A 26,985-nucleotide genomic window follows, 5' to 3' on the forward strand; every position below is an offset into this window, starting at 1 on the left:
TCTTTTTAACACTGAACAAACCCAGTTCTCAGCTTCATCTTTCACAACCTCAGAGGTACTCAAGACCCATGACCATTTTGGTAGATCTCTGCTGGACCCAACCCAACATCTCAATGTATTTCTTTTATGGGGGAACTCTAAACTGGTTCCAGTTCTCCCAGTGTGATCTCAGAAATGCCAAAGAGCAGAGAAGGAAAGACTGGCTGGTTATGCTTGCTTACATTGCCTGGGACATGATTGCCTATCTGCTACAAGGACACACTGCAGATTCATGCACAACTGGCCGCTCATGAACACTTCCAGAAGCTACCAAGCTGCTTTTTAGCAGCTGGCCTACCAGTCTGTGCTCCAGCTTGGCATATTCTGTGACTCTGTGTTGCACAAGGTTATCCCAGCCCTAACACTGGACTTCGCATTTGCTTCTGCAATGCAACATTTACAGTCTTTCAGTGGAGTCTGGGTTCAATTTCAGCCTTCTCCAGACCACTTAGCTTTAAAGGAATATAATCACACATTGTTGTCCATTGTTTTACAGCATAGGGGAGAAAAATGGCCAGAGGAAACTAGTAACTTCTACTGCAATTACTAATACAAAAAGGCTTCAAGTCTAAACATGTAATAAAAAGCAAAGTCATAAAGTAAAAATAAAGTAATATAAAGAAATTATATGAATTACTAGTCAAAAATCCCTCTATGTTGTATTTAAGGTTCAAACCTTAAAAATGTAGCCTATGTAATACCTAGCAGCAGTACTTTCCAGAAAGAATAAACTGAACTTTTAAAATGTTCAAGAAGAAAATATTTAAATTTATTTTCATGAGAAAAAAACCCAACAATAAACATCAAGACTGGATGCAGAACACTTTTAGAGTCTCATATTTTTTACTCTCCTCCCTTCACATTTCTAGTCCTCAGATAATATCATATCATAACTGACTTCTGAATCAGCTAAAAAAAGGAAGAATCCATCTCAGGACTCATTCCTTCCACTGTGGTTGTGGTTTATCATTTGGGCAAATACAAAGAAGATGCAAAATATCAGCACATCATGGCCTAAACATGCCACTATCCCATAACATCCAAAACACCCATTAATCTGATGATTAAGGAAACGGGAATGACAAATAAGAATCTGCAGCTACACAATTTCATTTCAAAGAATCAGACTTTGCCGATGCTTGAACCACCACAACTGGTGAGACTGAATGTGAGACCAGAAATTACCATAGAAATGGGGAGAGATAACATTATAGTGAATTACTAGAAATGGTAATAGTCCAATATTCAGGAAGTATTCAAAGAAATTTAGGAGACAACTGACTGCAAGCTGCTTACATCTCCAGAAGAGAAGTGGAGATAGTGTGCTCCCCTTTTTCTCCCACATCTCATTAATCATTTCAAATGATGTGACATAGCTGTAGTGTCTCTACTCGTCATTTGCAAAATCACCATACATCACTTCATTACCACATACTCCTAACAAAATGCTGCCTCCCTGCTCCTCCTTGAAAGACAACTGTGGCTAGAGAATAACAATTTACCTCTCCATTTTAGTCTTCCCTTTTCCTTCTTTTTCCTTCCACCCTCCAATCTGGTTATTTTTGGACTGCCAGTTGGGATTATTGCTTTTCCCCTGCTAAAATAAAAACAAACAACAGTTATACTTCAGTTTCTGAGCTTAAGCATGAGTTCTGTCCCGAACATTAAACAGTCACATTTTCTTGCCTGAGGTGCAATGCTATCTCCTATGACACCGACTAAAGAAAGCCTTGCAACTAAAGGCAAATTCTGTTTCTGGATTTGCATGTGCACTTTTCCAACTTTTCCGGTAACTACCTATCTGCAATCTTGAGCAGAACTGTGCCCCGAGAACTCAGCAGAACTCTGGCCTAGGCTTAGAGATTGAAAAAATTAGTATTTCTGAGCTGAACTACAATGATAATTGAAAATATACATTACTAAATTAGAATAATTATAACCTAAAATACCCTTTTCTTTTTGACACATCATCTTAATTTCAGACCACCTTTTAATATAGTTTGCTTTTTTCCAAGCATCTGGAGGCTTATTACTTGCAAATGGTATATTTGGAAGGAATTTAACATCCACAAAATATTAGACAATGTAATAGTGTCAATTTCCCACGTCTAAATGAAGGTCTGAAGTAGAGAGAACATGATGCCTTTCTGGGAAGCAAAATCATATATTCCTCCCATCCCAATCTTATAATGTCACACATGAAGTCTCAGCTGAAAGCAGTCTTAAGGCTTTTTAACATGTGCAATATCAAACACTCCCCAAATTAAAAAAAAATACTACCAAGTGTTATTCAAATGCTCTTTTTTTTTTATTTTTTTTTCCCCCTGCATGAGAATACTTTTAACTATAAGAAGAGTTTTGCAGTGCCTGGAAAAAAATAATTTTCACATGTAAAATTCAATGTGGCAAACAGCTGACAGGAATTGAAAGAAGAGTGATTTTCATTTCAATGAAAATGATTGCTTTCCCACTCTGGGCAAGAGATCAATGTGTATATACCTCCATTTTCCTGATTTTCCATATGCTGGTTATAGAGGGATAAATTGAGTGGAATTCTGAGTTGTCCAAGATGCAAACTTGGTGTTTGCTTCCCTTCTGCAAGGCAGAGTCCCTCTGTCCTTCAAGAAATGTTACGGGTTACTACCTGACAAAAATTTTTATTTATTTGCAGGACAGTAGGCAAAATGAAGCCAATATACAATAGATTTTCAACAGGGTGAGGCTCAAGGGAATCACAGGAAAAGTGAACTCCTTAAGAAGGTAGAAAAGACAAGCATGCTGACAACATGCTGGGAGAGGAAGAAAAAATCTAACAAACTTAATGAAGTATAGCAATGATTCCTCACCTTTCTGAAAAGGATTCTGCTAATAAAGCACCTGACAGCAACTTAGAAAAGGTGCGTCTTCCAAGAATAAGGAGTCCAAAAATTATGCATAGAAGTTATCCAGTCAGAGTAGGGTCTCTTCACAGTCCTGACATGAGAACTTTCAGACAGAACATAACAACAAAGAGAGTAGCTCAACACAGAGAAGTTTTAGACTGCCAGTTGTTAACCTGAACAATATCTACAGTGTTACTGGAAACATTTTTAAAACTACCATTAATAAAACTGTAAGTGTATAAGGCCTTTCTTGAAGAGTTATTACGAGGAGATGAGGTTTTTTTCACTTAAGAAAGCTTTCCTGCCTGGAAAAAGACATCTTTCCCAGAGATAGTTTAAGATGTTTTCTCCCGCATTCCAGAGGGTCTGACTCCCAAGTAGAGAGAAAATAAGTTCTTGCAGGTATGTTTGATGGCCCCACAGCTGAGAGGGCTGGAGACAATAAAAGTCCTAGGGAGAACAAGGGGTGTGTCTTTTCCTAGTCTCAGTGTAGATTTGTACTGAGATGTTAAATGTTCTTGACTTTGGAAAAAAATTCTCCTAAATCCTTCCACTGTCTGGTATTTTGGGGGTACCGGCATGCATCTGAACCTTACAATAATGTAATTTTCCTGGAAAGTGGGGAAGGGGTCCCTTCTTCCAGGTGGTGTGGTGTGGCAGAGGGAGCAGTCGGATATTGTGGGGGCATTTCCACCTCATGGGGGCAAGCAGTCGTGTCAATATTTTGCCTTTTTTCTTGTATAATCTGTCATTAGTATTGTTGTTGTTACTATTAGTTCTCTTATTTCATTGCTGTTTCCAGTAAATTGTTTTTATCTCAACCCATGATCTTTACCATTTTTGCCTCTAATTCTCCTCCCCATCCCACTAGGAGGAAGGGGAGGCACAGTGATTGAGTGACGTGTGGTTTGGAGGGTTTCAGTGGGAACACTAAATTGGGAAATACCATTCATAAACCATGACATACTAATACAAGAATTTTCATTGTTAGGTTTACAAGACTGGTATCCACATTTGGATATCCTCATCATATTTAAAGCTCACAAAAAATGATACCTTTAAACTTAACTACTGTTATTAGAAAATTAAGTTGATATTTATAACTAGAAGTGAAGGTGTCTGTATCAGACAAAGAGACAGCTAATTCAGCTACAAAACCACACAGTCCAGCACAATATATGGAATGGTTGAAGTCTCTGGAAGCAGCATTTCTGTCTTTATACAACTTGTTATCTCAGACAACAAATTGCACAAAAGAAGTCATGTCTCACCACTTCTGTTTCCAGTCATGACAATGTAAGCAGCTGCTCAGCCAGAATCTGTAACTCTGCTCCAGAAAGTTTCCATCAGTTAGTTTCTCCTTTTTCTCCTTCTTTTTAATCGAAAGAGAGAATTGATTTAGCTTCAGATACTAAGGTAATTTTTGGTAGAGAATAGCAAGGCAAAGATCTCTGAATTGTTGCCAACTAGTTACTCAAGGAGGCATCTATAGCATGCAAGTGAGCTGTCAGAAACAAAAAGGTAATACTGTATACAATCATCACTGCTACACTGCAATAGAGTGCGCAAATTTAGGGATCAGAAATAAATCAAAAGCAAACATGGAGGTTACTGAGACTAATAAATTATTTGACTCCCCAAAATAACTTCAGGGAGGTTAGTAAAACAAGGTCTGAAAAGGTATGAGACATCACTGCACTGTTGCTTCTGTAAGCTTACTGTGCCCTCTGTTGATCAGATACTCCTACATAAAGACACATTTTCCCAATGACCTTGGGAAATGTTCAGGCAGTCCATGGCTGCCTAGTCAATGAAACATAACTGCACAGGTAAAGAGTAGGAAAGTACCCCTTCTTTATTTTATGATGAGCTTGGGAAAATGCAGAGTGAATAGAACAAACAAAATGACTGTTTAATGACTAAAACCATCAGATACTCCACCAAAAAATCCTATATTCTTTCTAACTTATGTGATAACAAATTAGAGCAAACAGAATCAATCAGATTTTTTATAGGTGGTCAATACCCTGAACAAGTCTTGTGATATAATTTGACAAAATGCTCAGAACTGAGGACACCATGGAACTGACAGCAGCGTTGCTTTGACTGTGCAATGTTGAATAATTTGGAATATAATGGAACTAAAAATAGTTTACACTCATGCTCCAGTATTGTTACAGACATACAAAAACAACTAGAATATAATTCTTATGCCTCAGATCCATAGGTCTAAATACGATATTCACTCAGCCACATTGAAATGGCCAGTCATGATACTACATGCTTGAGTTTTATTTCTTTTTTCTAAAAGTACTTTGGAAGGGAAGGATAGATCTTAATAGTTTTCCAAAGTATAGTCCCACAGCTGTTGAGTTTCCTGAGGAAGTAAAGAGGATGAGAATTTTGCTTCCTCATCTCTATCATCAGGCACACAATTCTCTTCCGGGTGTGCTAGAAAATAATTAAGATTGAAGCACATCACTTTCTAAAAGTATTTATAGAATTGATTCTTTCCTAATGGCTTCTGCCAGTTTTTCAAACAGCTCAAAGTCTCAACATCAACATTTGGTTTAGTTTCTTCAAAGTTCAGTTAAGATGGCCTTCTTTGTTCATGTCGAACAACTACTACAGATGCAAAAGTCCTTATTCACCTCCCCACCAGAAACTCTGCTGGCTGTCGTCCAGACACAAACTGTGGTGACTGACGCACTATAGAAGACTCCCTTAATATAATAAAAAAACTGCCTAAAAATCTCCACTGCTCTTCTCAAACATCTCTGTGGTGGACAGTTAGATCAGGCCATTATCAGTAACATGCTGACGTTCAAAGTTCAGTGAAAATGAAGTTAGCTGCATACAAAGACATTCCATACGCTGTTGAAGATCTATTTCTTTGCTGTCATCCAGTGCTAATGTTCACTTTTGGATCTGTCTGTCTTACAAAATGTCTTTTCACTGATGTCTTACATATATGTCTTACCTTTTGCTGGAAGATTTTGCATTTTGTGGGTTGGTGCTTTATCTTCCACAGTTCCCTGTTGTGAACTTCGTATTTACCCTAAAGGGTGCATTTTCTCTAACTGTTTGGTTTGGGGTTTTTTATGGACATCTCTCTGGGACTGTCTACATCTTGTAGACACCTATTTGCAATTACATGAATCTTTAACTTCGTTACAGAATCTGCTGAGTCTAAATTACTCTGTGCTGATGATAAAATGGTGCTTCTTTTGCCACCTTCTGTTCCTGTATCCTATTATTTCATCAGTCTTATGAAAATTCATATCTTTTCACAATATCTCAAACACTTAAAGCAAAATCTTCCTTTTTCCATATAATTCTAGCTCTTTCAGACATATTGGGTTTGGTTTGTTTTTTTTTCCCATGAATATATATTAAAGTGTTCTTTCTCCCTTTGCTGAGCAGACATTTTTCATATCATAGTTAGGAAGTTCCTTCCTCTAGATATTTCCATTTAACCTTTCTCATGACTGCAAAACCAGAAACCCTATCATCACTCCAAAGTAAGAAGATACAAGATGGAAACACTTTCACTGTCCGAAAAGCCCTATACACTGCTACTGTGCATGTAAGGATAATAAGTTTGTTGATGCACTGTCAATTTTGGAAACGACTTACTCTCTCTCAAAATAGTCCCTCAAGCAATAGTTCATTGAACTAGGCATTCCGAAAGGCTGAAGTGACAATAACATAGGCATCAATTACATTCCCAGAGTACAATTATTGTGAATATATTCCAAAGGACTTTGAAACTAGGGAGTGGAGATCTGAACACATAAAATGTATCATCTGATGTATCATCTAATAAAACGTAGATGACAAAAATACCCATTTTTGGAATTAAGTATCTTAAATCAAAAGTTGCAAAGGATTTGGAATAAAACCCATACTATTATGGAGGTCAAACCACAGTTCTTCAACCTCCATCTGACTACCACTTCAATGAAATGTTATTATCAAGAAAATTTCTGATGAAATATATTTAGTTCAACCATGTGTTTATGAGAACTAATAACTAACCTCTAATTTTTAAAGGTGCTTATTCATATTTTACCTCTAAATAAGAATTTGCACACAGACAATGACTACATTACCAGTTTTGCTTGTACAGCCACATGCAGACTCCAAAAGACCAGAAACATTTGCACAACATACTCCCGGAAACAAGAGGTATGAAAACAAACTGACCATAATTCTACCTGAATAATTCTAAGCACATATTAAGAAAAAAAAATCTTAATTTGGAAACTTGAAGAGATTACAAAATCTCAGCTACAGTCCTCATAGTGAAAACTACTGCATTGCTCCTCATTCTGCAGTCAATACCTTAATTTTAAGAAGTTTATAACAGTGTCTTCTGTAAAACCATCTCTGCATTGAGTTGGCAGCTTACACGATATGTATTCCAAACTACATTTATGTCACTTTAACCTAGAGAGAAATACCAGAGCTTTGGACACAGAATTCGAGCACACTGCTGTCCTAATACTGTGATTAATGCTGTGAGCTACACCCCGCCTAGCCTTCCTAATCTCTGGGCTTTCTAATTTATAGCAGAGATGGATAGGCTATCAGTGGGGAATTATGAGGATTACTAGCTGTTTATCTCTCCTTTGCAGAGACACTTTGCTGCTTATAGAATTACCATAAACCCTCCAGCTACAGTGCCACTTCTATACTTATCCAGAAGTCTAGCTACCTATTGGGCACAAAATGTTTTGGTAGCCAAAATATTAGCAAATGTTGGAGTTGATGGATGTATTTCTTTCTGTAAATGATTTGAACATACTGTCAGGACCCGTCATGTTACTTCAGTGGTAATTTGTCTGCAGGTTATCTTGCATTCCCTTGAAATCCAGTGCTGTGATCTTGTCTACACTAATTAGAGTTCAGCATTAAGGCTTGGAGGTTGCCCTCAAGCATCACCACAGGTGAAACCATTAAACATGTATGCCAAGCCATCTCTGCACTTGCAGCAAGTTATGCAACCCATTTCAAAAGATTTCATCTTTATCGTTACCAGGAACCTTACTGACTTACCTACTATCTGAAACTTAAGGGCTGCCTAAATGCTTCTACAGAAAGTCCCTATGCTATGGAGCACAAGTTTTGTTCTGGGGTGAAACCAATCACAGAGTTTGAAGGGAAACAGGTATGTAATTTGTTTTAGTTTCCTGAAGAAGGAAGAAAGAAAGGGACCCTATAACATTTATTTTCCACTAACTCAAAAATCTGAATCTGTACAGAAGAACTTGCTCATTTAGAAAGAAATTTATGAATGAGAGCCATCAGCAAGATAAACGGTAGCCATTGTACAGCACATTTTTGACAGTTACAAGTGTCCTTCAACAATAACTGTTAAATATGGACTGCATTTATAGGCAGGATATTTATAGTCAGGGTATCTCGGTAAGCACACTATAATTAAGTGACCATTTGAGAACTAACATTCAGCTAATTTGTACATATTTCATATTGCTTAGATACAAATTTTTGCCCATATATAGCTTTATATAAGCATGTTCTTACTAAACTCCTCATAATTTTGCATTGTTCTTAAACTTTGCTGTACTTCTTAACCAGCCTACTAAACAGGAGACATTAAGAACAGTTAATTTAAAAATTTTGAGCCTCTAATTCTGTGCATGAGAATAGGCACATGCATATTTATAAACACAATAAAAAGATGTACAACACAAAGCTACTTCCCTGCTCAAAGTCACAACATACCATCTTTGTCATTGCACAGTCATTTGTATTTGTCTCATGCTCATTTTATACTCAAAGACTAACAAAAGAAAATTGTTAAAATATAATCTTTGGCTAAAATAAGAACTCTTTTATTTTCTACATTATTCATTCACTTGTTTTTTTTATACCTACACATATCTTTTAAAATACATCCTTTTTTAAGACTTAAAAAAACCAAAACCCAAACCAACCAAAACCAAAGTGCATCATGCCTGAATTTCTTACAGAACATTATAAAATGTCTCAGCACATAAAACACACAGGTGTAGTTATCCAGGTTCTTCCTTCAAGGTATCACATCTTGTAATAAGAAACGAAAATACAATTACCAAAGGAGAGGATCATTCCCTCTAGGAACCAGACAGTCCAACAGCCCAATCTCAGCTCACATTTGTGAAACGCTGTCATGCAAGCTCCTGAGGTTTTATCTCATCTTTCAGTTTCTGGTCAGTGCCTCAGTGTGTATAAACCACCTGAGATTCATTCCTACTGTCTTGTTTTTTTCAAGTACTTCTCAATCTGCTTCTGCAGTACAGGACCTTAATGGCCCAACTAGGCTTGTCCTGTGTAGTTAATTCCCTCCCATCACAGTGGCTTTACACACTGAAGATACTTTGATCTTTCCTCTTCTCTGAACTCCAAATTTAGTCTCTGAAGGAAGAAATTATTTTGTCTGAATAAAGTTATTTGGCTGAAGTGAACGGTATCTACATTAAATTTAACAACATACAGAGACAGAAGATCATACTAATTACCCAGTCCAGTCTCTCACTCTGTGAAAGCCTGAAAACAAAAGGGGACTCATGACCGAGTCTATCCTCTGTTTCATGCCCAATGAATGTTAAGTCCTTGCCTCAGTGTGCTGTCATATCCTATCAGCAGGATGAAATCACCTTATTTTCATCTGTCCTCGGTTTGTTTGCTTTTCTGGCAGGGTATGCTAAAAAGCTACCACATTGTTTGGATTTGTCAAAGCGTTGGCTAGATACAGAAAGGCAGAACTGGGAACCTTTCCAGCAGGTTCTTGAAATCTAATAGCATATTTACATAAGATGTGAGGCTTTTACTTTAAAAATGGGTCATCTAAATAAGTATGTGCTAATGGATGAAACATGGATAAGTCATGTTATCAATACAACTTGCACATTTCTCAAGTGTCCATAATCCTGGCCCCACTAAAACTGTTCTTGTCAGTTCTGTATATATGCTTATTCCTCATATTCCCCTGCTGACTCCTCCACACCAGACTGTATAGCAGGGACACAGACTGTATTACCAAGGGACAACAGGATCACTTCAACACTCAGAAAACAAGACACAACTCCTTTGTGCACAAGGAGGACAGAAATTTGCTGCTGACAGCTGCAGCAAAACAGTCTCCAACCTCACTAGCTGTGCTCCACTGGTGAGTACACGTGCAAGCATGAAGCTACACACATTCCTTCCAGATCACCTCTCTTCTTTGGATGAATGCTTGTATACAAGGGCTTAAGGTCTGGATAGTGAAGAGACAGGTGTACAGCTCGCTGTTCAAGTTCTGATGTCCACATTATTTGATTGGTTTTTTGCTTTTATTAGCTTTGCTGTATATATTTTTTTCAATTCCAAATGGTAGGGGCTTCTTATCTCTTCTTAAATGATAACATATATTAAATTACAAAGACATTAAAGAAATATGGATTCTAAAAACAAATGATAGATCCTAAATCATATTCGAATTAAACACCCTTTGGACTATATTTTATATTAGAGGAAATATCCATCACTGCACTGGGAGATAGAGTAAATTTTATCCCATACTATTCACCTATTTTATTTACATGTGGAACACTAACACAGATCAAGTACTGCATTCGGAAGTGTCGGTATTCTTTACATTTTATGTAGCTTCCTTTTTATCTGTGAAAACTTGGAAGCACAAGTTCTTATTAGGATATGTTTGTAAGGAGTAAATTCTAGTTACACACAGACAAATTATTAAGAGGAGTTCTATGGATTACCCAATTCATTTCGTCATATCATTCTGTATTTAGGACATGAGTGTAAGGCTGTACTGATGGACAGTCCTGCTACCAACCTGTGTATAAGTAAATACAGAGTTTCTTTGTTTTGGTGTTGTTTTATGGAATTTTTCAGACCAAAAAGCACCACAGAGAGATTAATTCTCCTGCACTCCTGATTAGGCAGAACAGTACTTGCTTGCACATACAATACAAATACACAGTCTCTGACAGTATTAAGAAGCCTTGTAAAGTGTAAAGGAATGTAGCTGCGGCTAACTTACAGCGGTGGCACCATTTTTAAATTAGAAGAGTTTAAAACCTACTGCAAATAAGAAAACGATCTGTGACATTTTTAAAATGGAAAATTATTTCCCTTAGAAAGTGTTAGAAATTACTTACTTTGCTATCTTAGAGAATGAAAGAATATTAGAAAATAATTTATTTTTATACTTTTCTATCTAATAATTTCTAATTACTACTGTTCTAAATACAAGCAGATTACTCTAAATTCATAATCTTCATCCAAACTGAAGTTTTTTATTTAACATTTAGGAGCCACTATTCTGTCTTCACTGTAACCATTTTGTCATTGCAAAGTATTTCCCCCTGTGTTTTCAAAACTCTATAAAGCTCAAGTGAAAAAGAAAAATTAACAGCAGGGTGTGACTGAGTAACAAAGTGGGGACCTTATCATGACAGGAATACAAGCATCTATGGTTCTCTAATAAATTTACAAACTCATTTCCATTATGAAAAATGTCTGCCATTATTAATTTTTTCTCATTATTTGCACAAGATCGGAAATGAGGCACTGTCAATATGAAAGGAATTCAAAGAGACACCTTCTCATTATCCTGCTAGCCTATATCACAGTGTCCATTTTATTTATTACTTAGCTGTGCGGGTCTTCCCAAAACAAGCAAGTTGATAGAATAACCCCCAAGCACTTGCCAAAATGATGATAAATATTATTACAAACTAGAGCTTCTCATAAAACAGAGATATAAAACAGACTTCCTTTGACATGAGCTGCAAAAGTCTCTCCTTGGCTCAGATGCTAGGCACTGGTTGAAGAACATCACCTGGCTCTGAAGTTCATGCTCTGATCCTTCCCAGCTGAGGCCACCATGTAGCTATTCTTACCTTCGGATTACCAACAAATGCTGGGAGGGATAATGTCTTTCTAGAAATATCTGCACTCTACTAAAACACACTCAGCACATCTTATTCCATGACTTACTTCCTTCAACTCCTTTTCCGTCCCTTCCCCAACACCCACAGGCACTCCCCCTTCCCACGCCACCTCTCCTAACTCATTTGGTTGAAAGTTTATAGAGAGAAAACAGGTAAAATAAAGTTCTATCCTTAAAATGAAAGATCCACTGCTGTATTGGTATATAGTACCACAGACTTATGATAGGAAGGAGAGGATTTACATTTCCTCCCCACAGATCTTCAGACCTGAAAGACAATTTTGTCTAGCAAAGAGTGACATGTCAATCAAGGAAGAAGATATCGTAAAAAATACGCCATTGCTTGCTGGATGATATTCAGGACGGTCAGGTTAAATGAGGCCTAAACTGTAATCAAAATCACAACCATCAAGCTGGAAAGACTGGCAAAGAAAGTGAAGACAGGAGTGCTTTTCCAGGGTAAGAATAATGCACACTGAATACAGTAGCAGTGAGAAGACTAAAACCTATCTAATGCAAATTATATAATGCTGTATAGTCAATCATAAAAGAGAGCTTTCTTAAAGTTGGAAGCATTAGCGCTAAGAGGCACACTCAGCTGAAGCAGAAGAGTGAGCCCTTTCCAACTCACAGGAACCTGCAGTGTTACCAGATCTTGGTGGCATTTGGAAAGTAAGATCAGTGTCATGGTTTCACACTGGCTGGCAACTAAGTACCACGCAGTCACTTGCTCACTCCCCCATGTCACACCCCCAGTCATGGAGGAGAATCAGAAATAAAATGTAAACTTCAGGGCCTGAGATAGGAACGATTTAATAAATGAAACAAAATATAACATTAATGTTAATAACAACAGTAATATGAAAAATATTATACTAATAATGATACTATTGCTACTAACAACAATAACAACAGTAAAGGTATTTGTAATGATAAGAAGAGGGAGAAAGAGTAACAGAACCCAAGAGAAGCATGCAATGCACAATACAATTGCTCACCAGCCACTGATCGATGTCCATCACGTCCCTGAACCACAAACAGTGGCTTCTGGTCAACTCCCCCCAGCTTATATACTGGGTATGATGTTCTTTGATATGGAACATTCCTTTGGCCAGCTTGGGTCAGCTGTGTTCCCTCACAGGTTTTTGTGCAACTCCTCACTAGAAGAGCATGAGACACTGAAAAGTCCTTGACTTAGTGTAAGCACTACTTCGCAACAACCAGCAATCAGTGTGTTATTAACATTACTCTCACAGTGTGTTATTAACATTACTCTCATACTAAATCCAAAATCACAGCACTGTACCAACTACAAAAAAGAAAATTAACTCTGTCCCACCAAAACCAGGACATCTAAGAGGCTTGCAGGAAATGGAAATGGTACCTGTAAGAGTAAGTATAGATGGCTTTTATTTTATTTGAGTTCTCAGCTATGCTTGGTATCACACACCAAGGTATTAAACACAGAAAAGATAAACAAGCATATTCTCCTGAGCTGCTATGCATCATCATGTTAAATCAAGATTTTTGTGCCATAATAGAGCTGATTCCTTTACAGTAGAATTTTGTCTCAGAATTATGATTATCAATGAAAAAAAAAATCAATGGATTAGACTCAGAATGATAAATTATCAGATTTTTACTTGTGATACTTGCAATCAAGTATGGGTGATGCATAACAAGAACATTAGCTACTGATAAAGCTCATGTTAGCATCACACTCAGCACTTGGAAGTCATCCATCATGTAGTCAAGTTTTCTTTTATTAAGGCTGAAGAATTTCGAAGTGAAATAGCTGGCAAAGTTATTTAATTTTCTTTTGTGAAAACCTGCTTAAATTTTATTCTTTTATGTATATAAATTATGCTAACAAAAGGCATCCTGTATTTTTATTTCATCTTCCCATAAGACCTGGTGAAAAATAAATAGTATGAAGTATGCAAATGACACAATGTAAGAGAAGATTCATACACCACAGAGGGCATGCTGTGGGGCTCTATTCATGTTTCTGCATAACTTGATTTATCCATTAGCAGATAAATAGGAACTGTTAATACTCATGAGATTTTTGCTCAGGAAGCTGGAGTGGCCTAGGTTGTTCTGGTCCATTAACGGAGAAACTATTGTACAAATCCTGTACACAACAGCCTACAGACAGTGTCTCCTTCACTGAGACTGCTCTACAGTGCTCTGCCAGCTCTATCAGTAAAACCCCCTTGAATTCAATCATCTAATAATCAGGAATTACCCTGGTCAGGAGAAAAAAATTCAACCTAAAATAGGGGCAATGAAATGGGCCCTGTTCTCCTCCTTCCTTCTCTCCTGGGGCTGGAGAACCTCTTCTGGGAACTTGTATATTGTGCCAAATGATCATGTACTCACAGGAAGAGAGCAGAGCAAACCTTGTGCTTCTCTAAGGTGTTGCATGGGATTTGGTTGATATTTGGCAGCTCAGTCACAGAATCACTAAATTGGTTCATATTTGTCATCACGCTGTCCACTCAAAATTTTAATGGCTAAAAAAAAAAAGACTTATCTGGAAGATTCTTCATGTATAATAGTCTTCTAATTTCCACAGAGCCTCAAATTCTTTTCTGACTGTCAGAAAGATGTCCATGACTCAGCATGAAGGTTTCAACAGCAGAGAAGCATATATTTTACATAAACATTAAGGTAGGTGTTGTGTACCTCTGATTAATGTACATATTTGCATAGAAAGAAAGATGGGAGGTTTTGGTCCTAAAAACTTTCTATTTCTTCAAGTTCTCCTATAGCTTATATGGGAAGACTTTACCATATGTTTAATTTAGGCAAAACTTATTTAGAAACTGCCAGCTTTACAGGAAGTTTGGCAGGCATTTGTAACTCAAAAATACTTATGATTTGGGGCTTTAAACTTCTCTTCTACAGACCTAAATATAAAAGAAATATGAAACTATTTCTGGCCAATGCAGACAATTATTTCAAGACAGCAGTTGTCTTCTTTTTAATGACAAATTGTCCAAATTTCCCATTTCATATGGCTATTTTGCACCTCGTTATTCCTGAAAGTACAAAAGGAAATCAGTTGTCACTCAAGTTTATCACTGTTTACTGTAAAGAACAGGTTGAGTATATTATATACATCTATGTAAGCTCAGAAAAACATAGTTTTTTCAGACATGATAAATAAGAACTTCCCATAATAATTCAGTAGAATCAATTCATGCTATCATGATCAATCTGAGCATTTTATACTTTCTACATTTTTCTTAAGGCACTTTCTCTTCTGTGAGATTAATTTGTTTAGCATTGCTAATTTCTAGTGAATATCACATTAAAATATGCTTAAGGCTAGGAAAATGTGTAGAAATAATCTGAGATTAACCACAACAGATGCTCAAACGCAATTCAGTTTTCTAGAACTGTGCAGTTTGACAGAGAAATAAGGTACACTAATGTATAGAGGAGAAGTTACAAGTATGCACATTATCAAGAAAGATGTGAGGCTCCCCAGTCATAGTCAATATTAATTCCAAAACTCTGCTTCAGACTCTTGAGATGGAATTCTAGCTGCATGCAGGAAAAAATCTGAAGACGACTACCAAAAATACAGAGGTAGTACAGGCAGATTAGATCTTAATTTTACATATGTTCTCTGTATCTTGTTATTTATGCTCACTCCTTTCCTACTGCAAGATACAAGTAGTGAAGGGGTAAACACTCATTACACAGTCCCTATTTTCTAGGGGACACCATCTTGCAACTGGAATCTTCAGCACTGGTTGGGTAAGAGTACTGAAAAGGGAGTCAATGTCAAAACATATCTGCAAATTTTGGTGCACAAAATAAAACCTCATTTGTGGCTAATACAAATATGAATGAAGCTGTAAAACAGTAAAAAATGGTTTAAAATGTTTTGTCCTGCAGGAATATGGAATAGATCTCCGGTGACGTTAAAAATACGCAACAAAGCTAACAAAGATGAAAGAAAAAAAAAATCCAACTTCTTTCAGCAGAATATAGAAAACAGTAGAAGATTGTAAAGGCAATAGCAAAGGTTACTATACAATTAATATTTAATATTACATAATAAATTTCTCATTGGCTACTAGCAAAATCTTATTGCAAATACTTACTAAAACTACACTATTTTCCTTTATTTATTTGTTTTCATATCTACAGAAGGATTTACAGCTGCCAACCTAAGGACAAGCAGACAAGTGTCCTGTGGTCAGAGGGAACTTAAGCTCAGTTTTATCAGACAACAGCAATAAAAAGATACCTATTTCATGTCCACATTTCGATACATGAATCCAGATTTTCATCATCCTCTAGAGACAGACTTAAAGGCAAAACAAAGGTTTCTCAACAAAATTTGGGTGCTTATTGAACCAAGAATAGAACTGCTCAGACCATTTCAATGAAATGACCTTTTCGGATCAAAAGGTGTTTAACTGGAAAATACTTTTTGAGTGACATATATTGGAGGAAAGTATGAATCTCAATGTATTGTAAAGAACAGAGGCCACCTGTGCACAAGAGTTGCTGTGTGTTTAGTGGAAATGGAACTACCAAATTCCAGTTTGCCTTCCAGCCTTCAAGTTTTTTGTACCCCGATATTTTCAGTATGGTTACACATGTCTTTCTCCCAGAAATTTCAGTGCGTTTCAAATAAGTCAGATCTCTCAAAGTACAGTCAAGGTTCAAATCAATTTTGCTGCCTATGAGGAGAGTTTATACAACTAAAGCAGCTCTGATGACACTCATTTGTTAGACAAAGTAAAGCTTCCAGCAGGGGTCAGTCTCAGAAGAGAGGTTGTTGGAAATAAGTGAAAAAAAAGGGAGAAAAAGTCTACTTGATTACTACTGAACATAACAGAGATCTGTTAATCTCTTTTCAATTAATATTAGCTCATTATATTCCCTTCAGTTTTAATACTAAAACACATAGATACATTATGTTTCAGTAATATAATGACTTCATTTAGGAATTATAAAAATAGTGCTGAATGAAGAACAGTAAGTGTGTAAAATAAACATGGCATATTTATTAAGCACCTTTAACAGAGACAATTCCATAGTAACATTGGACTTTTATTACTTTAACTTACTAACTATACCTTATGAACTGTATATATGCACCGTTTAATTCTGCCTCAGATATGACCCTCACACTTTTTCCTGTGATGTTCATAGCTGTAAGAGTTCATCTTAAATTTATTGTGACTACTTTGTAAAATTGAATTCATACTTTAAAAAGAAACAGCATTCTATGTGTCTATAAAAATGAAAGATACACATAACTACTTACGTTGGCACGTTAGTTGCAATGGTAAAATAAAATACTCTCAAGTGGTAATTTTGATGATAATATGAGAAGAAAAAAGGACCTACACTGTTATTCTTTTCTCACTCTTTCTGAAATCTGGTTGACTTTCAGGACTAGCTTCTAATGCAGAACCTGTTTGACAGAAAAGCAGCCCCTTTGTTTTAGCAAAAATAATCTCCCCACTTGGAAAAATTCCTACTCATGTATTGCAAAATTGCTTATCAACCCCCTTACTTTAGAACATATGGCTGGATTAGCTTCTTTGACTTTTTAGTGGTTAACTATTGCACTAAAGCTGCCTTGAAAAGAGATATCCCATTTGCAATGGATATAATTAATGAAACAGACAATATTCCATCAGCATGGTAAAATCACTAAATAATTTAATTCAAGATTTCTAAAGCCCATTAGCATATTGTGACTTTCATACCAAAATTATTTGATATCAACCCATTTATAGCATAATGCCCTGAAATCCCTTGTACCTCTCCTTGTACCTTGTACCTATCCTTTCTTCTTTTAGTGGTGTAGTCTAAATGTTACTTCAAGATTAAAACTATGAATTACTTTAATTTTAACATTCCAATACTCAAGTAATTTCATTGTGCTATGCACTGATCGCCAATTCCAAGGTAGATTTTATTTCAGAGGTTATCTATCATGTTACAAATGTAATTTTCTCACATGTAGCAAGAATAAATCTCATCACTTTACTAACTTTCAAGGCATCACCCCTCCTAATGACAAAATGATTTACCGACCTTGCTGAACTATTTTTCTTCTAAAAATTTGGAACCATCAGAAATATTTAATGACTTGATTTAAAGCGCTGAAATAGAAGCATACCAAAAGCATATTAAAATGTTGGTATTCCCCCAAGAATTAACACCTGTCAAATTAATAGATTTTGAAGTGGAAGACATCACGTCTATTTCAATTGCAACTTTGCACGGAAACACTGTAAAAGGAATGTGTCTTATTTCTGAAGAAGCATGAAAGCACCATGTTCCTCTCTGACTGCAAGATTTGCCTGCCATGGAATGTCCATATTCTTTTTACTTCAAGAGCTAATCATGCATGAGAGGTAACCCCTCTCCTTTGGAAACTACTGACAATAATTTAGAGAGATGAAAAAGATAATCCTGAGTCTTATTTAACTATTATAGCACTCAAATAAAGCCTATAAGCTCTGCTGTGCCATTTCCAATGGCCAAATGATAAATGCCACACTTTCCTATATACATCCTACAAACATTACTCCATGTCATACAAAAAAAGATACATAACACACCATCAGTCTCAACATTATGCAACAAATCATAATCCACATATTATACCTAACATTCTGATAAAACTTGACACAACTACTAATACAATTATTATTTATTTACAAGCATCAACATTTTTTAATAGAAATTCAAAATACACATTTATAATACCACTGTCATTAGGATGATAACTTTTCTAGGCAGCATAGTTGCAGCTGACAAGTGTTAGCCTACACTTGAGAGAAAAACACACAAAAAATAGCCCAAAAAAACCCTACTACCAATTTCTCTTTTAAACATACAAATTTCTCCTTTAGGCTATTTTCTTTGAAGATGTGTCATATAGGATTAAAAGGTAAGATGTTTGTAAATATCTGAGAAATGTAGCAGTGCTTCTATTGCAGAAAATTTCGAGCAAATGTCAAAATGAATTAGAGGAAATAAAAATCAAACAGTAGGTGAAAGATTCAGTAGAGGAACAAATCAAACAGAAATCAAGTATTTTTATATATAAATACCTATATTTATGTATATGTTTACATAAACAAAACCTCCAGCTAGAACTAATGAGTCTATAACTGTATAACTAGACACTTTTAAAAATTAGTAATAATTAAATGGATCAACCCATTTCACTAGGCAAGATAAAAATGTCAATATAGAATTCTTTTTTTTTTTTAATGGAACTATTTATAAATGTGTGAAACATCTTATGCATGCATGAATTCTCCACAACCAGTATAACAATGTGTACATTTATGCAACTTTATGCTACTGACAACATATTTCATCGGTTCAAGGTTCAATAAGAAAAAAACTTCACAGCTAGTAGCATGAAAATAATGGAAGAGATAAAAAAGAAAAAAAATCATGCTTGAGGGTTTGGGAGTTGGATATTAAACAAGCAAAATAAAATAGATTTTCTTATAAGGTTTTAGTGATCACCAATTTTACAGAACTTCCTTTGCTTACTACAAAAGGGAAAAATCCTGAAACACTAATAAGTGGTACTACTGTAATAAACTGTTTATGAACTTCAATGGTACCCTTCTCAGAAACTAGTATAAGACAGTGTTAGAACAGTTAAGACTGTTGACAGTGTGAAAAAGTGTGAAAATAATTTTGGGACATAGCCAATGACTCTAAAAAATCATTTTGACATTAATACTGTTCGATCTGTATTTTCCTAAATGTATCACTGAAAAGATTTAAGTTCTTGCAGATATTCTTCAACATTTTGATGCAACTAAGCTCCTTTGGTAGGTAACTAGTACCTACCCTGGTTACACTCCACCAAAATTTTGTTTTTTCTAAGTTGTAGGAAAAGAACTGTGGCGTTATGAGCACACTCTGAATTGTTTGCTGCTGCTGAAGAAACACAAGCCCTAGCACCCTACCTAATCCTGCAGCACACATCAGGTTTTTTTTAGAAAGGAGGTCACCAGCTCAGCGGTACATGGCCTCTGGTTATAGACAGGAGCAACCAGGTTTCAAATACTCACAGCTACCTTTCTATTCAAGTATGCAACTGGCTTACACTGAATAACAAAGGAAGATCACTGTTTCTGCGTTCCAGAGACTGCTCAAACACTGCTCTTTGAATTCATGCAGAATCGCAGAATCACAGAATATGCTGAGTCGGAAGGGACCCATAAGGATCATCGAGACCAACCCTTAGCCCTGCACAGCACCATCCCTAAGTGTCACATCATGTGCCTGAGAGTATCATCCAAAGACTTCTTGAATTCTGAACACAGCTTTGTGCTGTGACCACTTCACTTGGGAGCCTGTTCCGGTGCCCAACCACCCTCTGGTTGAAGAGCCTTTTTCTAATATACAACCTAAACCTCCCCTGACACAGCTTTAGGCCATTTCTTTGGGTCCTGTCACTGGTCATCACAGAGAAGAGATCAGTGCTTGCCCCTCCTCTTCCTCTCACGAGGAAGCTGTAGACCATAATGAGGTCTCCCCTTCGTTTCCTCTTCTCCAGGCTGAACAGACAAAGTGACCTCAGCTGCTCCTCATACGGCTTCCCCTCAGGGCCCTTCACCATATTCGTTGCCCTCCTTTGGATGCTCTCCAATAGCTTTATATCTTTTTTTATCTAATATTGCAGTGACCAAAAGTGCACACAATATTCAAGGTGAGGTCGCACCAGTTTTATTTTATATTTTATATTTTATTACTGTTCTATGACAACTATGCTTTACTATTTTATTTATATTCAATTTTTTTAAATTTAAACCCACAATTTTTAATCCAAAACATTCCTATAATACAGGTTCTCTGTTTATGTATAATTTTGTGTACTTCTGCCACATTGTTTCTTTTTGCTCACTACATCCAGGAATTGAGGTTTTCTACATTCCTTTTCATTTTTACCAGCTGTTTTATAATAGTAGTAAAGGTAAAAAGTAATTCAGTATCTTTTCACATAATGCAGCTCTCATTCTATGCAAATGTGTTATAATTCAAAATTCAGTAATTATTTTTTTGCATAGGGAAAGCTAGCGGTATGTACCAGGTTATCTGCAATATGTATCTTATGATTAAGGAAACAAGGTATGGTTTCAATTAGAGAAGTAATAAAACCTATTTAAATGTTTCTTCAAATATACAGGGAAGTTTTTGCTCCACTGAGATGGGACTGACTTGAAATTTATTTTCCCCGTGTTTTCCTTATTTTGAGAAAATGCTAGATTTCTATTTGCAAGTCAAACTGTTACCTTTTCTTTTTCCTTTCTGTGTGTCTGCCTTGTTTCACTTACAAGGAAGTAGGATTTAATTTTACAAAAACCTCATATTTTCAAAGCAAAAAAGGTATAATATTAAGCAACAAAACCAATAAACAAAAAAGCCCCACAAACCACTGTGTAAAGACTTCTGCTGGTTTTTTGTTTGTTTGTTTGTTTTCTGGTTTGTTTGTTTGTTTGTTGGGGGTTTTTAAATTTTCCTGTGCCTTTAAAATTTTTTAATGCTGGTTGTAACGAAAAAAATTCACAAACCATTTCTATTCCCAACCCTTATTTCATTTTGTACTACTACAGGGTTAATTTAATTATTTCTGTGGACACTTGTTATTATCACCAAAGGAAAATTACCATCCTTGTACCTTCAGTTAAAGGGAAATAGTTCTGTCTTTGTCTAATTGGGCTTGAACAGAAATGCTATTGGCTTCACTTCTTGAAATAATGTATTTTAAGATCATAGAAAAATTCAGGTAGGAATGGACATCAGACAATTTCTAATTCAAGCACCTGGTCCAAGCAGGGTCAGCTGTGAGACTAGAGTTGGGTGCTCATGGCTTTGTCCAACTGGGTCTTGAACACTTCAGAAAACGGAGCCAGTGCAATATCTCTGGGCAACCCAATGCAGTGTCTGGCTGTCCTCAGAGTGAAAATGTTCCTCCTTATAACCATTCTAAACCTCTTGTTTCAACTCATGACCGTTAACCTGAGCTTCTGCCTCTGCACCTCAGTTTGCCAGCAGGCTTGCACTGGCAGCTGTTTCAACCCCAGTTTTCATGGCCTGCCCTCAAAAAGTTCTCCTTGGTATAGTATAGTATTGTCAGACTTCTATAAAGGACCACAGCAAACAAGACAAAATCTGGATGACTCTCCTTAGTCTTTCTAGTTCTCTGCATGATTCTCATGTCAGTGAGGCTTTTTGCAGAAAATCCAACAGGCACAGTTATATATGATGAAGTTCAGTTCAGATTAACATACCCAGCATCTGTTGTCTACATGCAAGAAAGATGCTTAAGTTTGCTGTTACCTACACAGCTAAGGCCCAATTCAGTTGCCCACAGAAATACACTGAAATATTCCTTCCTGGCTCCAGCTAGTGCTTCAGAAGGCTGCAGGTCTCCTACAGGTCCTGGGGCTTATTTATTGAGTCCAGATGAATGTCTCATACACTGCCACATTTCAAGTGGTGCTAGTGGCATACAAAGGTGTCAGTGATTTGAACCTACAGGAGACGGATATTTGAATCATTCTTTTGGCCTGACTACTGTGAAAACATATAGTCCATTTATTATATATAAGAATTTAGACACCTAGTAAGGATTTAGACACCTACATACATACGCCTGCACTGAAGTGTCCTCTTTACAAACTGAAACCCAGCCACAGCCTAAGACTGTGGCAGATGACAGCAGACAATTACAGCTCATTAAATAAAATGTCAGTGCTACATGGTATGGGCGAGAATGACGCTTGAAATGGTATTACCATACATTGGGAAGCAGCTTCTTCACATTTTGTCTCAGGCCTTCAATAAAATACACATTTAAGGTAAAAGTTCCATATGAGAGAGTAACAATATTCTTTTACTCCTTTCTCTTTTCTGACCACTTCATCTGAGGGAAGACTACTACTCAAAGAGCAACAACTACTGAAGGGCAATATGGTCTGTGAGGTAGAGATGAGAGGTAGAAGTCAAATCCCACCTAAACTCTAGTTCCCACTTTCTCTGAATCTAATAATGCTATGTTGCTCAGTAAAATTTCAACAATAACACAGAGAACTATCATGTACCTTTTGAGAAACAGAAAATAAACTAAGCTCTCAAACTCTGGAATACTAAAAGGGTCTCCCAGAATTCTTTCTCTTAGCTTGAGAATAGCAGAGGATTTCATTTTTTGTTGAATTACAGTGACAGCTCCTGACCACTAATAACTTCTATTCATGATTCTCTTCCTCTTTCTAGTAAGACTTTCATGTGAATTGAAAAAGTACACTAAAACCACTGAAATCTACCCTACAGATGTGGAAGAATTATAAGCAAGGAGGGAACATTTTAGGATTCTAAGTAAATATGCTAATGTAGTCAAAAGCAGACAATATTCCTGAGACACAGAATGTTCTTTCTGCTACTTCTTCTTTGTTGTTCTAGGGTTTATTTTGTAGTTTTGGTTTGGGTTTTTTGTTGTTGTTTCTTTTTTTTATACACCAAATTTCTAGGTCTTGACTGTACTTCTCCTAACGTTTTTCTCAATTTAGTCTGGCTTTTCTCAGCTGGGTAACCTTTATTTAACCTTATTTTCCCTGGCTTCTTTGTGAGCTGAAATGATGCAAAACCCAAACATCCAAACTACACAGAGGTATAAGCTGAGGTTGAAGGATTGCTTTTATAGTACTATAGGTACAACATTGTGAAAATATTCAGCAGATGCCTTGATTAAATGCCTTTATATGAATTATTCACTTGATTAAAAATGCAACGATTCATTTAAACAATATTGCAAAATGGTTTCAATAACCTATTTTATGATTTTATTCAATCTACCTCTGGCTACAAGTACTCTGAACCCATCTGGATGAATTCCTAGATGCCCTCCTAGATTATCCAAAATGTTTCTCTGTAAAAAATTTAGTTCTGTTCATTTGTCCTGTATCTAGGCCAATACACTCACCCTTGAGGAGAAAAGACAATGCAGAAAGAATCGTGCCTTGCAGAATATACCATCTAAGGAGTCCTTCTGCTGTGTCTTTTGCAACCGGACATGCCTATCTCGTATTGGTCTTTTTCGACACCAACACGCTTGCAATGAACGTGGGTAGAGCCCTTCCCAAATCTTCGTTCGTGAAGCCCAGCCATGATGATGAGGCCAATACAACTACTAAAAGGTAATACTACATTGTCCTTCTGATAATTGTGGTGTCTTATAGATCTATTAGTTATTTATTGCTGCAAAACAAACCCATCATCTTCCTATGAAAAATGTAGTTTTTCCCAAAGAACCTTTCTCCCTAAAGCACAAATTTGTGTAGTGAACACAATGAGCAGCATTGGGGGATTCCTTTATTTGAGGAAGTCTTCATTTCATAAATGAATAAAGCCATTTTTCGTCTTGATATTTTGCAAAATACTTGTTTATGGCAAACTGTCACTTGTATTCAGATTTAGGATGTAGAAACTACAGTGATGGTTCCTTGGAAATGCTTAAAATAGATAAAATGGATTGACTGATTGCATATTCCTTTGAATTATTGTGAAAGTACTAGATCTATCTAAATCATGCCATGAAACAAAGTGGAGTTGGAAGTTATGTAACTTCAAGTTGCTATAAATTGCTTCTTGTTGAAAGCTATATAAAACATTTTCAAATCTGTCATGTTCCACCTCTTCTGCCTAAAAAAAAAAAAATCGAAGTGAAAATGTCCAAGAAAAGTATGATTCAGGCTTATGTTGTTAAGCTGGAACAAAAGCTATGCCACCATCAAGATTGGATACTCTTTTGCGATTAAATCTAAAAACTTGGTCTGTTTTTATGTTCAGAATGTATTTATTACAGTAGGTATACTGTGTCTTATTAGATTAGCTAAACTAATGTAGCTAATTCAGCAACAAAAACAGCTCAGACATACTTTTTTTTCTCACAGACTCACTATCCTCATCATTTTTTTAATCCAAGTTTTTTTCTTGAATACAGATTTTATCTTTCTGCTGCTGATGTTCCCACATGTCCTCAGAACAAGCTATCTGGCAAAGCAGCCAGGAAAATGCATTTTCTGCTTCTCCTCCCACAGCAGCATGCAAGATAACCTCACAGCCACAGCATCCCGGAGAACATGCTCTACAAGGTCTGATCTGACCTCCAGTCTTCATTAGAAAACAGTCTCAAGTCTTGGACTACCACTCCTCCTACCACAAAGCAGGAGGAATGGAGTATAAACAGATAGCATGAGGGAAACAAAAACTGCTTTATTTGTAGCATTGGGAACTGAAGAAATTAGTACAGCAGACAGCAGAAGATAGTACAGAAGTTAAAGCTGTGGGACAGCACCCAAAGGCTGTTCTTGCTAACCCTATGTGTAAACACCATAGTCGGTAGGAACTGGAAAAATGACAGTGAGATGAATGTCAGGTCCTTCTTTTCTATCCTGAAATCTGTACTGAAATTTAGAAAGGAACTACTTTTCCCTCATTTGGCTAATTTTCTTATATATATACACACACACGCAGACATATATATACATATATATGAGATTTTTATTGGTAGTGAAACTTTAAAAATCATTCTAAAGTTTCACCGGGACTAGAGAGAAACTACTCCAACTGAGGCTTTGAAAAAGAACAGCCAGAGAAGGCACTTATAACTTTCAGGACAGAATACCCCTTTGCAAAAAAACCTTGCTTATTAACAGAGCTGCCTTCCTCAATGAAACACAGTGGCTGGCAAAATAACAACAGGTCATGGCAGAATTGCAGTTCATATGTTGAAAGTGTGTATCACTCAGCACTGAGTATTACCGTATGATTATATTCTATGCACTCTGAAGAACAACAGCCTTCTACAGCAACAATTATAAGACAGATACCATTTATCCCAGGAAAACTCTTTGCTACTTGAAAAAAATACTAGAAAGGGAAAACCAACTCCTTCTGATGAAATTAGCTGAAATTAGCTCTGCTGATGATCTGTTCTTTAAATTGGGAAAGAAGGGATTTTTTTTTTTCTGTTCAGCATGATTTATTTTTAGACTGGCAAAGACACAATGGTAAACAGAACTGAAGCTCTGTGGGCACCTTCTGAGGTTAAATTACCTTTCATGCCATTTGCACAGAAGACTGTTCTCAAGCAGCTTGAGCAGATGGTCGGGACACCATTGTCCGTTTACTTGTATCCACAAAGATAAACGATTGCTCTTTGAAATCCTGAACAATATGTGCCTTGTGATGCTCTAGGCTGCCAAGCCCAAAAAAATAAAATAAAAAAAAACAACCAACAAAAAACCCCAAGCAACCAGATAAATATAAAGTTAGCTGAAGAGGACAAAAGAGTTTGGATTGATGAAATTTCATTTTAAGCAAGTATGTATGGAATAATAGAATCATTTAGGTTGCAAAAGACCTCTAAGATCATCAAGTCCAACTGTTGACCTAACATTGCCAAGTCCACCACCGAACCATGTCCCCAAGTGTCACATCTACATGTCTTTAAAATACCTCTAGGGATGGTGACTCCACCACTTCCCTGAGCAGCCTGTTCCAATGCTTGACAATCGCTTCCGTGAAGACACTTTCCCTAATACCCAATCTAAATCTCCCCTGGTGCAACTTAAGGCCATGTCCTCTGGTCCCATCATTTGTTACCTGGGAGAAAAGCTGACTCCACCTCACTACAACCTCCTGTCAGAGAGTCATAGAGTGAGCTGAGGTCCACTCAGTCTCCTTTTCTACAGGCTAAACAACCCCAGCTCCCTCAGCTGCTTCTCATATGACTCACTGTCTAGAATCTTCATCAGCTTTGTTGACCTTCTCTGGCACCTCAATGTCTTTCTTGTAGTAAAAGGCCTGAAACTGAACACAGTACCTGAGGTGTGGCCTCACTAGTGTCGAGTACAGAGGGACAATTCCTGCCCTAGTCCTGCTGGCCATGCTATTTCTGATAGAAGCCAGGATGCCACTGGCCTTCTTGGCCACCCAGGCACACTGCTGGCTCATGTTCAGCTGCTGTCATCCAATACCCCCAGGTCCTTTTCCACTGGGCAGCTTTCCAGCCACTCTTCCCAA

The 26,985-nt window shown here is 36.7% G+C and overlaps 1 protein-coding gene across 7 annotated transcripts in view; it reads right to left on the bottom strand.

Moving 5' to 3' along the window:
- The window catches only part of DLGAP1 (DLG associated protein 1), a 410,369-nt gene that overhangs the window by 304,941 nt on the left and 78,443 nt on the right, over nucleotides 1-26,985 (bottom strand). For 2 of the 7 annotated variants that reach the window (XM_027650832.1, XM_027650830.1), the window contains one exon: nucleotides 1,542-1,636. The exons of 4 other annotated variants lie outside the window; for them this stretch is intronic. The gene's annotated coding sequence lies outside the window, so the exon portion shown is untranslated. The remainder of the gene's footprint in view (nucleotides 1-1,541; nucleotides 1,637-26,985) is intronic. One more of the 7 variants, XM_027650831.1, reaches the window with a different exon arrangement.

The sequence above is a fragment of the Corapipo altera genome, unplaced genomic scaffold (assembly GCF_003945725.1).
Source record: "Corapipo altera isolate COAL_440 unplaced genomic scaffold, ASM394572v1 24, whole genome shotgun sequence".
NCBI lineage: Eukaryota > Metazoa > Chordata > Aves > Passeriformes > Pipridae > Corapipo > Corapipo altera.